This window comes from Pristiophorus japonicus, chromosome 2 (genome assembly GCF_044704955.1).
Source record: "Pristiophorus japonicus isolate sPriJap1 chromosome 2, sPriJap1.hap1, whole genome shotgun sequence".
Classification (NCBI taxonomy): domain Eukaryota; kingdom Metazoa; phylum Chordata; class Chondrichthyes; family Pristiophoridae; genus Pristiophorus; species Pristiophorus japonicus.
The window spans coordinates 196,804,042-196,818,978 of NC_091978.1; positions in this window are offsets into that span (position 1 = coordinate 196,804,042).

Genomic DNA, 14,937 nt, shown 5'->3' on the forward strand with positions numbered 1-14,937 from the left:
ACATACAGAAGACAGTGCAAAAACACTCCAGGCTCAGGGAAAAGCAGCAGTGATTTCTAATAAATTACATTATTATTAAATAATCCGACCACAAATCTTTAATGTTTAAATGAAGTGTTGGAGTGTTTAGGTGGACAATAATGTACAACAATATATTTGTGGGGATATTAAATTTGCATGTTCCTGTATAAAGTTGTTCATGGATCTTATAACACTGGGTCAGGGTCACTGATACATACACCATGGTTCTGCATTGCATGTATCAGTGACCCAGAAAAAGTTAGGATCCATGAATACCTTAGTAGTGAAACCTGCCTCTGTATCATTTAAACTAATATGTTCCAAGGGTTGAACCATTTTACATGTTGTGTCTGTCCCTTTATCCTATAATATGTTTGAGTGCAGCATTAAGAAATGAAGTGTAGGAGTCAGGTTAAAAATCCAAAATAAATATGTTTATTAAACATTTGTACAGCACAGTGGTAATTAGCTTAACATGACTTATATTGAAACCTTCATACCTTTAGAAACTTTAATGATTACAGTGGCAAACGTTATAAAAAGCAATCAACCAGACCAACCAAAAAACAAACAAGCAAGCCATCACTCCTCCTCCTTAGTGCTGTGCGCCAATCCTGCCCCAATAGATGCCGCTACTCCTGCGCGTGCCCGTAGCTGCAGACTTCTGCTTCCTTGGCCCCCTTAACCCCAGGTTTAATCTGGATTTTTTCCATTGCGGTGGTTCTTGCTGCTGGTTTACAACAGGAACAGAGCCAAAAGGTGTCATTGTGGAAGGCCAGGTTGCTCTTCATTATCATCCTCAGCCTCAGGATGAACCCTTGATTTTGGTGCAGAACAGAAAGTGTTCCTTGCATCAATGACAGCCTGGGTTAGCCCCCCTATTGCTGCTACAATCTCGCTCAAGTGTCCCAAAAGTCTTTCCACCTGTGATGATAGTCCCCCTAACACTGCCCTCACCCCATCAATGGCTTCCAGGAGCAAGTGCAATTGTTGGATGTTCTCCCTGCTCATCCCCATAAGATGTCCTATGTTGTCCGAATCCATTCTTTCTTCAGGTCTACAGTGCACCCTCCTTTGATGTCTCGCAGGTGTGGCTTGCTGAGACACACTGGATCCGCAGCCCCAGACATCACACCTAGAAACGTCACGTCACTTGACTCACTCATGAGAGGGCTTGGAACGCTCAAGGGGTTTATCATCATCGACATCTTCTAGTATCCCAACATTCTCCTGATTTGGAATATCTGGAGTGATGGTTTCCTGAACCTTCTCTCCTTCAACTTCAGGTGCCCCTTCTGTCTCCTCCTGATGCTCAACCTCTGCGAAACAAAAGATAGATGGCAGGTTAGCAGCATTGAAGAAGGAGAAGTGTAGGAAACACACGCAGTACCTAACATTTAGCCAACCCAGACTGTGCTATTTGCAGGGCTTACCCTCAATTGGGAAACTGGGACCAGCTTCCACGTTGATGGTTCGTCTTCTCCTTTGACATTTAATCATGGACGCTATCCTCTGCTCCTCGGCTATAAGTTGTAGCCTACTTGGTGGACCTCCTCCAGTTTGTAACCATTCTCAGTTGATCTGTGACACCATCATTTGCAAAGATGAAAATGGAACTTTTAAAGAGAGGATCCTTCTGAACACACACGCACACACACACACACATAGATCACATTTACAAATGATATTGCAGTACAAAAATATACATATGCTTAAAAACCCACATAAATGTAAATATAACTTATTACTTACAGTCACTGCTTGTCTGAGGTCCTGTCACTTCTTTTTCAGCTGCACACTGGTTCTCGGAGTGAGGGACATTCCATTAAACTCGACTGTGACCTGGTCCCAAACTTTTACGAGTACAGAGGGTTTAAGTTTCTTTTTACTGAAGCTCCCCTTGTTTTCAATAACTTCCCACCTACTCGCAATTAAGACTACCAGGGGCTCAATTTCTTCTGCGAAAAATCTCTTTGCCTTTACTGCTTCCTCTTCTCCAGCTCCGTCTCTGCCCCTTTCGCCTTCTCTGCGCCTTTCGATTGCAGCCATCCCGTGGTCAAAGCTGTATTTCCTACCTGCAAATCCACCTCTCTCACCTATGGATTTCCAATGGTGATTCACACTGTCCCCATGTGCTGTTTTTATACATTGTACAGTGCATGTGCAGGGGCTTTTTTTTGTGCGCATGCGCCGTGCATTTTTAATGCACAATTACTTATCTGTTTTTTTTCTGGAGTGCAGTGCACACTTGAAGTCACGCCCTGCAAGTTCAACTCGAGCGCCAGAAGGTGCGCATGGTGGCAGGAGACTTCATTTTTTTATTTTCAGCGCTGAGGGGCCAAATAAAACAAGCACCCAGGTAAGTGAGCGCCATTATTTATTTTTAGGAAAACTTGGGCCCATTGAACCATGCATTTAACACTCTGATCTACTTGACCCTATGCCAATTTGCGTGTGACTCAGGTAGGTAATAATCTCTGTAAACGGAATTTAAGGTTTTATGAGAAGGGAGAGGGTGACTCTAGCTTTGGATAAATGATGTATGTTTATAATGTGTGTGTTTGTATGTATATATGTGCCTAAATTTTAGGAGTCTAGACCACCAGCAAGGTACCTTTCTATTGCTTGGTCACAACAAAAAAATGGTAAAGAGAGGGAAGGTAGATTATGAAAGTAAACTAGCACGAAATATAAAAACAGATAGTAAGAGTTTCTACAGGTACATAGAAAGGAAAAGAGTGGCTAAAGTAAATGTTGGTCCCCTAGAGGATGTGACTGGGGAATTAATAATGGAGTACAGGGAAATGGTAGAGATGTTGAACAAATATTTTGTATCGGTCTTCACGGTAGAAGACACTAAAAACATCCCAATAGTGGATAATCAAAGGGCTATAGGGAGGGAGAAACTTAATACAATCACTATCACTAATGAAGTAATACTCGGTAAAATAATGGGACTAAAGGCGGACAAGTCCTCTGGACCCGATGGCTTACAGCCTAGGGTCTTAAAAGAAATGGCTACAGAGATAGTGGATGCATTGGTTGTAATCTACCAAAATTCCCTGGATTCTGGGGCAGTCTCAGTGAACTGGAAAACCACAAATGTAACACCCCTATTAAAAAAAGGAGGCAGACAACAGCAGTTTGTCCAGTTAGACCAGTTAGCCCAACATCTGTCATTGGGAAAATGCTGGAGTCCATTATTAAGGAAGCACTAGCAGGACATTTGGAAAAGCATGATTCAATCAAGCAGAGTCAGCATGGTTTTATGAAAGAGAAATCATGTTTGACAAATTTGCTGGAGTTCTTTGAGGAAGTAACGAGCAGGGTGGATAAGGGGAACCAGTGGATGTGGTGTATTTGGATTTCCAGGAGGTATTCGAAAGGTACCACATAAGAGGTTACTGCATTAGGTTGGGGGTAATATATTACCATGGATAGAGGGTTGGCTAACTAACAGAAAACAGAGAGTCGGCATAAATGGGTCATTTTCCGGTTGGCAAACAGTGACTTAGTGGAGTGCCGCAGGGATCGGTGCTAGGTCCTCAACTATTTATAATCCAAATTAATGACTTGGATGAAGGGACCAAGTGTAATGTAGCCAAGTTTGCTGATGATACAAAGATGGGTGGGAAAGCAAATTGTGAGGAGGACACAAAAATTCTGCAAAGGGATATAGACAGGCTAAGTGAGTGCGCAAAAATTTGGCAGATGGAGTATAATGTGGGAAAATGTGAGGTTATCCACTTTGGCAGAAATAATAGAAAAGCAAATTATAATTTAAATGGAGAAAAATTGCAAAGTGCTGCAGTACAGAGGGACCTGGGGGTCCTTGTGCATAAAACACAAAAAGTTAGTATGCAGGTACAGCAAGTAATTAGGAAAGCAAATGGAATGTTGGCCTTTATTGCAAAGAGGGAAAGAGTACAAAAAGCAGAGAAGTCCTGGTACAGCTGTACAGGGTACTGGTAAGGCCACATCTGGAGTACTGCGTACAGTTTTGGTCTCATATTTAAGGAAGGATATGCTTGCATTGGAGGTTATTCAGAGAAGGTTCACTCGGTTGATTCCGGAGATGAGGGGTTTGACTTATGAAGATAGGTTGAGTAGGTTGGGCCCATACACATTGGAGTTCAGAAGAATGAGAGGTGATCTTATTAAAACATATATGGTCTAGACTTTCCACTCAGATCGCTATCGCCCAAAAAATGGGCGATGTTTCGGCCTTAGTGAGTTTTTATTTTTTAGGATCGCTGGAAGATCGGCCATTTTTTGAGTACTACTTTCAGCTTTTTATTTTGGGTGATAGCCTTCGCGATGTGGAATGGGCCTTAGCAATGTGGAAGGCTGGCGTCCATAGCAACAGCCGTTCTGCACATGTGGTTTTTTTTTCAACAAAGTTTTCCCGTGATTCGGGAGGTCAGGGGTCACCTACACATGCACAGAAGACAAAGGGAGAGAGAGAGAGTCTTTGTGGTGGAGAGGAGCTTGTGGAAGGAGAGAGTAATATTGAAATAATTAGATGTCTCGTGACCGTGAGGACTCAGAGAGTAAAATTTCAGGGAGAAGGAGGACAAAACCATTCTCCGATGAAGGGAACAAGGTGGAGACTTGGTGGACCCAATTAACCCAGGGTGGGCATGGGAAATGTTCACCCCAGCAATATTAAAAGATGTGAGGCAAGATCGCCGATGTGGTGTCCTCGGTGTCCCACGAACGGAGGGAATCGGACCAGTGCCGCAAGAGGTGGAACAGCCTGGTTGCTTTGGCAAGAGAAGGTTTTTAAATTGTAATGATCAACTGAATATGTAAATTTGCCAGATTGTAATTAAGCTGGGTATTCTTGCGTAGATTTCCTGCTAGGATTTGGACTGGAGTCAGAACCTGCACCCTTTAAGTCTAATTTTGGCACCGTCTCCTTTTGGGTTGCGTTGGTGGATGGGGCACGACTGAGCATTGAGGGGTCCGGTCACCTTTACCCAGACTGTGTCAGTCTCTCCGGCTGCTGTCACTCACACAGTGACCCAGCCTGGACCGGTGGGGAGCTGCCCTGGCTCACTGTCTGCCCTGGGACACTTTGAGACATTAGCTCCGGCCACACGGAGGTCTCCGAGCACAGCCCATGGACACGGTGCCCCCTCCCATTACACTCCTGAGATCGCCGAGCTCACCAGCAGTCCTGATTCCACCCCCGCCCCTCCCCCGGAGGACCTCAATCGATTCAAATAAACCACCTACCTCCCCTCAGGCGCCAAATGCAACAGCCCGTGGATGGGGCCCTTCCTGGAGATTGTACGCGAGATGTTTGGTGTCAAGCGTTAGTTACTAAACACGATATTATTAAATATTTTCTCTAAACATGTATGTTATAACCATGCATCCATTGTGGATACAAATCGTATTAGCATATAACAATAGAATCTGTTGTCTTTCCGTAATAGTACCTCGTCAATTAGCTTATGACATGCTCTTGTAACATTTGCAGAGGAAGATTTCAAAAAATCGATCGGAGCAGAGGCGCACCGGAGGAGGCCTTGCACAACTCAGTACCTTGACTGACTTGGAGGAACGTGCTGCAGCACTAGTGGGCAGCCACAGTCGCTCTGCCACCCGTGGTGGTGCAGATCCAATTGTTGCGTCACGTGAGTAATGTGTAAAGCAGTGGTAAACCAGTGGTAATTCAACATAATGTAACGGCATTGCATTATAATATATGAATGATGTCATGTTATGCATGCAGCTTCTATACTACTCTCAGGTTAACAACAGAACATAAGAAATAGGAGCAGGAGTAGGCCATTTGGCCCCTCGACCCTGCTCCACCATTTAATAAGATCATAGTTGATCTGATCATGGACTCAACTCCATTTCCCTGCCCACTCCGCATAACCCTTTACTCTCTCATCACTGAAAAATGTGTCGATCTCCAAAAATATATTCAATGACCCAGCCTCCACAGCTCTCTGGGGCAGAGAATTCCATAGATGTACAACCTTTTGATGTAATCTTATGTAACGTCTCTCGTTCACATTTATTGCAGTAGTGTTGCACCTCCTACATATGCCAGAGCAACGCAAGCATTCCCATGTCTACCCCTCTGTTCTAATAACCTCAATTATGTTTTGCAGGTTTGAGATTCCCGAGGCACAAAGGGAGGCCGCTCCGGTGCCATTGCAGGTGGTCATCACCACGGGTGCAGAGGAGACTAGTGAAGAGGAGGAGGAAGAGGAGCAATTTTTATCCGTTGTACCTAGAAACATAGAAACATAGAAAATAGGTGCAGGTGTAGGCCATTCGGCCCTTCGAGCCTGCACCACCATTCAATATGATCATGGCTGATCATTCCCTCAGTACCCCTTTCCTGCCTTCTCTCCATACGCCTTGCTTCCCTTAGCCGTAAGGGCCATATCTAACTCCCTCTTGAATATATCCAATGAACTGGCAACAACAACTCTCTATGGCAGGGAATTCTATAGGTTAACAACTCTCTGAGTGAAGAAGTTTCTCCTCATCTCAGTCCTAAATGACCTACCCCTTATCCTAAGACTATGTCCCCTGGTTCTGGACTTCCCTAATATCGGGAACATTCTTCCCGCATCTAACCTGCCCAGTCCCGTCAGAATCCTATACGTTTCTATGAGAACCCCTCTCATCCTTCTAAACTCCAGTGAATAAAGGCCCAGTTGATCCAGTCTCTCTTCATATGACAGTCCAGTCATCCCTGGAATCAGTCTGGTGAACCTTCGCTGCACTCCCTCAATAGCAAGAACATCCTTCCTCAGATTAGGAGACCAAAACTGAACAAAATATTCCAGGTGAGGCTTCACAAAGGCCCTGTACAACTGCAGTAAGACCTCCCTGCTCCTATACTCAAATACCCTAGCTATGAAGGCCAACATACCATTTGCCTTCTTCACCGTCTGCTGTACCTGCATACCCACTTTCAGTGACTGATGAACCGTGACACCCAGGTCTCATTGCACCTCCCCTTTTCCTAATCTGCTGCCATTCAGATAATATTCTGCCTTCGTGTTTTTGCCACCAAAGTGGATAACCTCACATTTATCCACATTATACTGCATCTGCCATGCAGTTGACCACTCACCTAACCTGTCCAAGTCACCCTGCAGCCTCTTAGCGTCCTCCTCACAGCTCACACCGCCACCCAATTTAGTGTAATCTGCAAACTTGGAGATATTACACTCAATTCCTTCATCCAAATCATTAATGTATATTGTAAAGAGCTGGGGTCCCAGCATTGAGCCCTGCGGCACTCCACTAGTCACTGCCTGCCATTCTGAAAAGGACCCGTTTAACCCGACTCTCTGCTTCCTGTCTGCCAACCAGTTCCCTATCCATGTCAGTATATTACCCCCAATACCATGCACTTTGATTTTGCACACCAATCTCTTGTGCGGGACCTTGTCAAAAGCCTTTTGAAAGTCCAAATACACCACATCCACTGGTTCTCCCTTGTCCACTCTGCTAGTTACATCCTCAAAAAAATCCAGAAGGTTCGTCAAGCATGATTTCCCTTTCATAAATCCATTCTGACTTGCTCCGATCCTGTCACTGCTTTCCAAATGCACTGCTATTTCATCCTTAATGATTGATTCCAACATTTTCCCCACTACTAACCGGTCTATAATTACCCGTTTTCTCTCTCCCTCCTTTTTTAAAAAGTGGTGTTACATTAGCTACCCTCCAGTCCATAGGAACTTATCCAGAATCGATAGACTGTTGGAAACTGATCACCAATGCATTCACTATTTCTAGGGCCACTTCCTTAAGTACTCTGGGATGTAGTTTATCAGACCCTGGGGATTTATCGGCCTTCAATCCCGTCAATTTCCCTAACACAATATCCCACCTAATAAGGATATCCTTCAGTTCCTCCTTCTCACTAGACCCTCTGTCCCCTAGTACATCCGGAAGGTTATTTGTGTCTTCCTTTGTGAAGACAGAACTAAAGTACGTGTTCAATTGGTCTGCCATTTCTTTGTTCCCCATTATAAATTCACCCAAATCCGACTGCAAGGGACCTACGTGTGTCTTCATTAATCTTTTTCTCTTCACTATCTATAGAAGCTTTTGCAGTCAGTTTTTATGTTCCCAGCAAGCTTCTCTCATACTCTATTTTCTCCCACCTAATTAAATCCTTTGTCCTCCTCTGCTGTATTACAAAATTCTCCCAGTCCTCAGGTTTGCTGCTTTTTCTGGTCAATTTATATGCCTCTTCCTTGGATTTAACACTATCCTTAATTTCCCTTGTTAGCCACGGTTGAGCCACCTTTCCCGTTTTATTTTTACTCCAGACAGGGATGTACAAATGTTGAAGTTCATCCATGTGATCTTTAAATGTTTGCCATTGCCTATCCACCATCAACCCTTTAAGTATCACTCGCCAGTCTATTCTAGCCAATTCACGTCTCAAAGTTACCTTTCCCCAAGTTCAGGACCCTAGTCTCTGAATTAACTGTGTCACTCTCCGTCTTAATAAAGAATTCTACCATATTATGGTCACTCTTCCCCAAGGGGCCTCGCACAACAAGATCAACCTGACTTCGGCCTACATGACGCAGGAGCTGGAGGAGTCTTCGAAGGGTCTCACCTGCATCAACACGCACAAGGGACTGTTCATCGACAACAGATGCCCATTTGGAATTCAGCAAGTGGGCCCATCAGCTGCAGCGATCTTCCAGAGAAACATGGACAGCCTACTCAAGTCGGTACCACACATGGTGGTCTTTCAGGACAACATATTGGTCACGGGTCGGGACACCGCCGAGCATCTACAAAACCTGGAGGAGGTCCTCCAGCGACTGGATCGCGTAGGGCTGTGCCTGAAGAGGCCGAAATTCGTCTTCATGGCAACAGAAGTGGAGTTTTTGGGGAGAAAGGTCGCGGCGGACGGCATTCGGCCCACAGACGCCAAGACAGAGGCTATCAGGAACGCACCCAGGCCACAGAACGTCATGGAGCTGCGGTCGTTCCTGGGACTCCTCAATGATTTTGGTAACTTCCTACCGGGGTTAGAGCTCCTACATGTGTTATTGCGCAAAGGTGAGAACTGGGTATGGGGGAAAAACCAAGTAATTGCTTTTGAGAAAGCCAGAAACATTTTATGCTCCAACAAGCAGCTTGTATTGTATAACCCGTGTAAAAGACATGTGCTAGCATGTGACACGTCGTCGTACGGAGTCGGGTGTGTATTACAACAAGCTAATGTTGCGGGGAAGTTGCAACCTGTTGCCTATGCTTCCAGGAACTTGTCTAATACCGAGAGGGCCTACAGCATGATTGAGAAAGAGGCATTAGCGTGTGTGTTTGGGGTAAAGAAAATGTATCAGTACTTGTTTAACCTCAAATTTGAGCTGGAAACCGATCACAAGCCCCTCACATCCTTTTCGCTGAAAACAAGGGGATAAATACTAATGCCTCAGGCCGCATACTAAGGTGGGCACTCGCGCTATCAGCGTATAACTATACCATCCGCCACAGGCCAGGCACTGAGAACTGTGCGGATGCGCTCAGTCGGCTACCATTGCCCACCACGGGGGTGGAAATGGTGCAGCCTGCAAATTTGTTGATGGTGGCGCAGCCCGTAGACTTGTTGATGGCCATGGAAGCGTTTGAAAATGATAAATCAACTGTCACAGCCCGCCAGATTAGGACTTGGACCAGCCAAGATCCTCTGCTGTCCCTCGTAAAAAACTGTGTACTGCGTGGCAGCTGGGCCAGCATCCCCGTTGAAATGCAAGAGATAATCAAGCCGTTCCAGCGGCGAAAGGATGAGCTGTCCATTCAGGCAGACTGTCTGTTGTGGGGTAACCACGTAGTGCTACCAAAAAAGGGCAGGGAGACGTTCATCTCGGATCTCCACAGCACACACCCGGGTATAGTAATGATGAAAGCGATAGCCAGGTCCCACGTATGGTGGCCCGGCATTGACTCTGACTTAGAGTCCTGTGTACGGCAATGCAGCGTATGTGCTCAGTTGAGCAATGCTCCCATAGAAGCACCACTAAGTTTATGGTCCTGGCCCTCCAGACTATGGTCGAGGATCCATGTCAACTATGCGGGCCCGTTTCTTGGTAAAATGTTCCTGGTGGTGGTGGATGCTTTTTCAAAATGGATTGAATGTGAAGTAATGTCGGGAAGCACCACCACCACCACCATTGAAAGCCTGAGGGCCATGTTTGCCACCCACGGCTTGCCTGACATACTGGTCAGTGACAACGGGCCATGTTTCACCAGTGTTGAATTTAAAGAATTCATGACCCGCATTGAGATCAAATGTGTCACCTCGGCCCCGTTTAAACCAGCCTCCAATGGGCAGGCAGAATGGGCAGTACAATCAAACAGAGCCTTAAACGAGTCACAGAAGGCTCACTCCAAACCCACTTGTCCCGAGTACTGCTCAGCTACCGCACGAGACCCCACTCGCTCACAGGGGTGCCCCTGGCTGAGCTAATCATGAAAAGGACACTCAAACCAGACTCTCGCTGATTCACGCCAACCTGCATGATCAGGTAGAGAGCAGGCGGCAGCAACAAAATGTAAACAATGGTCGCGCCACTGTGTGACGGGAAATTGATCTGAATGACCGTGTGTATGTGCTAAACTATGGACATGGTCCCAAGTGGATCGCGGGCACGGTGATAGCTAAAGAAGGGAATAGGGTGTCTGTAGTCAAACTAGACAATAGACAAATTTGCAGAAAGTACCTGGACCAAACGAGGTTGCGGTTCACAGACTGCCCTGAACAACCCACAGCAGACACCACATTTTTTGATCCCACAACACACACCCAAAGGATCAATGACACCACGCTGGACCAGGAAATCAAACCCATCACGTCCAACAGCCCAGTAAGGCCAGGTTCACCCAGCAGCCCTGCAGGGCCAACAACACGCCAGCCCAGCGAGGGCACAGCCAACACACCAGAACAAACATTTGTACCGAGGCGGTCCACCAGGGAAAGAAAGGCTCCCGACCGCCTCACCTTGAAAATAGTTTTCACTTTGACTTTGTGGGGGGGAGTGATGTTATGTATCTGTAAAGCATGCACTCCCATGTTCTGCCACCAGGGAGCTCATCCCTGAAGTCCAAAGGGATCCCAGCATCCCTTGGGAGCACTGTATATAAGCCAGCCCCTAAGACCTGTTCCTCACTCTGGAGTGTCTTACTAAAGACTGAGGTCACTGTTACTTTAACTTCCTGTGTGCAGCCTCATCTGTGTTAGGAACACAATACACACCAATCTCTTGTGCGGGACCTTGTCAAAAGCCTTTTGAAAGTCCAAATACACCACATCCACTGGTTCTCCCTTGTCCACTCTGCTAGTTACATCCTCAAAAAATTCCAGAAGATTCGTCAAGCATGATTTCCCTTTCATAAATCCATGCTGACTTGGACCGATCCTGTCACTGCTTTCCAAATGCGTTGCTATTTCATCCTTATTGATTGATTCCAACATTTTCTCCACTACTGATGTCAGGCTAACCAGTCTATAATTATCCGTTTTCTCTCTCCCTCCTTTTTTAAAAAGTGGTGTTACATTAACTACCCTCCAGTCCATAGGAACTGATCCAGAGTCGATAGACTGTTGGAAAATGATCACCAGTGCATCCACTATTTCTAAGGCCACTTCCTTAAGTACTCTGGGATGCAGACTATCAGGCCCCGGGGATTTATCGGCCTTCAATCCCATCAATTTCCCTTACACAATTTCCCGCCTAATAAGGATATCCTTCAGTTCCTCCTTCTCACTACACCCACTGTCCCCTAGTAGATTCGGAAGGTTATTTGTGTCTTCCTTCATGAGGACAGAATGAAAGTATTTGTTCAATTGGTCTGCTATTTCTTTGTTCCCCATTATAAATTCACCTGAATCCGACTGCAAGGGACCTATATTTGTCTTCACTAATCTTTTTCTCTTCACATATTTATAGAAGCTTTTGCAGTCAGTTTTGTGTTTCCTGCAAGCTTCCTCTCGTACTCTATTTTCCCCCTCTTAATTAAACCCTTCGTCCTCCTCTGTTGAATTCTAAATTTCTTCCAGTCCTCAGGTTTGTTACTTTTTCTAGCCAATTTATATGCCTTTTCCTTGGTTTTAACACTATCCTTAATTGCCCTTGTTAGCCACGGTTGAGCCACCTTCCCTGTTTTATTTTTACTCCAGACAGGGTTGTACAATTGCTGAAATTCATCCATGTGATCTTTAAATGTTTGCCATTATTTATCCACCGTCAACCCTTTAAGCATCCTTTGCCAGTCTATTCTAGCCAATTCATGCCTCATACCGTCGAAGTTACCTTTCCTTAAGTTCAGGACCCTTGTTTCCGAATTAACTGTGTCACTCTCCATCTTAATAAAGAATTCTACCATATTATGGTCACTCTTCCCCAAGAAGCCTCGCACAACAAGATTGCTAATTAGTCCCTTCTCATTACACATCATCCAGTCTAGGATGGCCAGCTCTCTTGTTGGTTCCTTGACGTATTGGTCTAGAAAACCATCCTTAATACACTCCAGGAAATCCTCCTCCACCGCATTGCTACCAGTTTGGTTAGCTCAATCAATATGTAGATTAAAATCGCCCATGATAACTGCTGAACCTTTATTGCACACATCTCTTATTTATTGTTTGATGCTGTCCCCAACCTCACTACTACTGTTTGGTGGTCTGTACACAACTCCCAATAGCGTTTTCTGCCCTTTGGTATTCCGCAGCTCCACCCATACCGATTCCACATCATCCAGGCTAATGTCCCTCCTTACTCTTGCATTAATTTCCTCTTTAACCAGCAACGCCACCCCACCTCCTTTTCCTCTCTGCCTATCCTTCCTAAATGTCGAATACCCCTGGATTTTGAGTTCCCAGCCTTGGTCACCCTGGAGCCATGTCTCCGTGATGTCAATTACTTCATATCCATTAACTGCTGTCTGTGCAGTTAATTTGTCCACCTTATTCCGAATACTCCTCGCATTGAGGCACAGAGCCTTCAGGTTTGTCTTTTTAACACACTTTGCCCCTTTAGAATTTTGCTGTAATGTGACCCTTTTTCTTTTTTGCCTTGGGTTTCTCTGCCCTCCACTTTTACTATTCTCCTTTCTATCTTTTGCTTCTGCCTCCATTTTATTTCCCTTTGTTTCCCTGCATAGGCTCCCATCCCCCTGCCATGTTAGTTTAACTCCTCCCCAACAGCACTAGCAAACACTCCCCCTAGGACATTGGTTCCGTTCCTGCCCAGGTGCAGACCATCTTGGGCTATCGTGATGGTCTTGCTCAGATCTAGGAATTCGGCAGACAGCAGGATGACCTCGTGGCCAATTCCAAGCATGAAAACTTCCTGCAACATTTCCCCCAAAGATCCTGCAAATTCACACTGCCCCGCAAGGCGTCTTAGGTCAGTGACAAAACTCGGCACGTTCTGGCCCTCGGAGCGACGGTGCATGTAAAAGCAATACCTGGCCATCAGGATGCTCTCCTTTGGCTTGAGCTGTTCCCTAACCAGCGTACACAGCTCTGTGTAAGACTTGTCCGTTGGTTTGACAGGTGCCAGCAAATTTTTGAGGAGGCCATATATCGAAGATCCACATACGGTGAGGAGAATCGCCCTGCGCTTGATCTCTGTCTCAGCCTTGTCCAATATGTTGGCCACAAAGTACTGGTCGAGGCGCTCAACGAAGGCTTCCCAATCATCACCCTCAACAAATCGCTCAAGGATACCAACAGTAGCCATAACCGCGTGAAAGTTCGTGATCCGTTACTTGTCGCCAATTTGTTATGTTCAGAATAAATCCACAGGACTGTATTGCGAGCTCAAACTGTTGTGACCTTGGTCTCTTTATTCAGACTCCAGAGGAAGCAGCCTGGTGAATCACCTTTTATACCTGCTTGCCCCAGGGTGCACAGGTGACCCTTAGGTCTCCCACAGGTGTGCTCCCTAGTGGCAAGTCTTACATTTTGGTAAGGTCTACATACATACATAACAGACAGTTTCTTAAATGATAAGGGGATAAGGGGTTATGGGAAGCAGGCAGGGAAGTGGAGCTGAGTCCATGATCAGATCAGTCATGATCTTATTAAATGGCAGAGCAGGCTCCAGGGGCCGTATGGCTTACTCCTGCTCCTATTTCTTATGTTATGTTCTTTATCAGCAGAAACCTTGGAGAATTGGTGAATTTACCCGATTTACCAGAGTTTCCACTGATCGTCCTCCGAAGTTAGCCAGGAGATCTAGCGAACCTCCCATCCCCTGGAAATTCCCCACCAAGAACTATGTTCTGGACTCCAGACTACCTTTGAGCAATGCCATGAGAGCTAAGGGTATTTCTACAATATATATACACACATGCACAAAGGGGAAATTCACCAAAGAGGAATGCAAGTAGAAGGGAATGAGGCACTGGCTCAATCGGCACTCAGGGTAGATGGTCAAAGCTGATTCAGTGCAATCGTGCAACCTCCTTTGCTCCCCTGGCGGGAATGTACCACACCCTGTTTTGCTATGGTGCACAGCAGTTATGCTCAATATGTAAAACCAAATAAGTATGAATTTATCCGCACGCAACGTCATTCTCAATGCCGTCCCTTGCTGGCCCTGTGCTATTATGTGTTGGGGACGGGGGCGTGTCTGGTGACTGATACGGGCTGGTGTTGAGTTGTCTGGCAGGTGCCTCACTCCATTCATTGCTCTCGCCGAGATCTTCCGTATACAGAGTGCACATTACAGCCATTTCACAGCGCTCGGCCAGAAACTGGCGACCTGAAAACAGCGGTAGCCGCGGCTTGGCAAATCTCGGATACCACCGCGGAGGGACGCAGCTGGAAGCTTTGATGTTAAACCTAGTTACCTTTGAAAGGACAAAAAAATGTTTAACATTACTTTTATAATAAAGAAATTCAAA